This window comes from Nothobranchius furzeri, chromosome 4 (assembly GCF_043380555.1).
Source record: "Nothobranchius furzeri strain GRZ-AD chromosome 4, NfurGRZ-RIMD1, whole genome shotgun sequence".
Lineage (NCBI taxonomy): Eukaryota > Metazoa > Chordata > Actinopteri > Cyprinodontiformes > Nothobranchiidae > Nothobranchius > Nothobranchius furzeri.
The window spans coordinates 7,842,908-7,845,021 of NC_091744.1; positions in this window are offsets into that span (position 1 = coordinate 7,842,908).

A 2,114-nucleotide genomic window follows, 5' to 3' on the forward strand; every position below is an offset into this window, starting at 1 on the left:
AGAAACAACGCCTGTGATGCTCGGACTAATCAGTTTTGGCTGAACTGAAACTTGTCTAATGTTTGCCAACACAGCCGCTGTGTGTGTGTGTGTGTGTGTGTGTGTGTGTGTGTGTGTGTGTGTGCGTGTGCGTGAGAGAGAGAGAGAGAGAGAGTGTGTGTGTGTGTGTAAAGTGTGAGTGTGCAACTGCACAGCCATGAAAATTAAACAAACTTCTTTTCACATTTTTCATTGATTATCAAATAATTTCTATTTCTACAATGTGTCCAAGTAGGAATGCTTTTCTACGAGAATGTTGATAAAATAAATATTTCCATGTTTTATTCAATTCAAATGTCATCAGTCTTAAAGGTGTTCTGGGGCACGTCTGATCTGAACTGAGGAGCGGCGAGCAGCGGCCGAATTTCGTGAGCGATTCGCTTCGCGGCGCTTCCGCCGCCGGTGTGTCCCCGGCGTTAGAGTTTCATCGTCAATTTTCTATCAGAAGTTAAAGCAGGAGATAAGTGTAGGAGACTATTTTCATTTTTGGCCTGCATGAAAAACTCAGAATAACTGATTATAATCAGGAATAAATGTTTTTTTCAGTCATCCACACCTTTAAAGTTGATAAATTTATGAATAGATTTTTATAAATGATCTATTTTCCCCACATATGTACTTGTCTTAAGTCATCCCTCTAGACCAGAAATTCTTTACCTTTGGGTGATGGGGATGCTTCATTAATGCTCCAGTTAAAAAAGAAAAATCCAATAACAACAGCTATTAAGCAACTTATACATTTTCAATTTCACTCGTGATCTATTAAAATAGTTTATTTTAGCAAGTATTTTATTTATTTTATTTCATGACTCATGGTGGTTTGGTCTCAAAATTTGGTCACAATGTCTCTCCATTACTTTTCAATTTGTTCACAATTTATCCTCATTTGATTCATTTTCTTGCCAACTCCTCTTAAAGACGTCTCATTGGTTGCACTTTTTGACGCCTGGAAACTAAATCCAGATGCGGATCTAGATGCTTACTTAAACACAGTGACTCTTAAGAGGAAAAAAATCATTCAAATTGTTTTTAACACTTTAAATTCCGGGCACACAAAGAAACAATTCCCCGTGAGTCACTCCCAAAGGTTTGGGGACATTTATGTAACTTCCTTTAACTTGAAATTTGTCACCAAAATTTGCAACTTGTAAAATCTCTTAAAAATTTTATTTTTAAATTGTAAACATGAAATATTTATAGTAAAGGGTTTAAAAGTTGAACTATTTATTAAGTACTGTTTATAAAACACCTGTGTAATAATCTGTTTTTAATTCATTATGTGGTTATGTAACAAAATAACAGCAATAAAAAAATAAAATTGGCTCTCACCACCTGTAGATTCTCCAACAGGCGGCAGTAGACATGTATAGGTCTCAATGTGGCAGGTTTGGTATTAAACCCAATGCTCCATGTGGACACTTTGAGGCTACAATTGGTTGGAAATGAATTTTTAAATGTGTTCAAATCCAAATTAAATCTCACAATAATTTATCTCTAGTTGGTTTATAAACTGATTGTTGTGCTTGTTTAGTCTTTATTGACCACACTCTGCAAAAGCACCAGTCAATTCAGAACACCCAAAAAGTTTAAAGATCAAGTTAACTTGTTTTTCCAACTCATTGGCAATGGTCTCTAATGTAAATTAATGCCTTGTGAGTCGATCTCTGGGGGGAAAAGGCTCTCTCGCTCCTGTTTCAGGAACTAGAAGTGAGCCAGTGCAGAAGTGAGTAGCAGTTGGCAGGATTTGGTGTCTCATTTACTGATATTCAGACATCTCACTTCTGATTGGCTTACAGCAATGCAACTGTAGCACTGACTGTTTACTTTGCAATGTTGATGTTTTATCTCCACAAATAAAACAAACCTGAAGCTGTTCTGCTATGCGGTGCGGTTGCTATTGCTAACGGTTAGCTTCTACTAGCCCAACCATGCTCTGCTTTCTCCTGGATGTTAAACCAACAACAGCCTTCCTCGTCATGAGCCAAGCTGGGTGAGACCATGAATACTAATTTTCAATGTTATGTAGATCTGTCAGGCTTTTAGAACCCAAGCATTTCCATGTCTTTCTTCTTCCG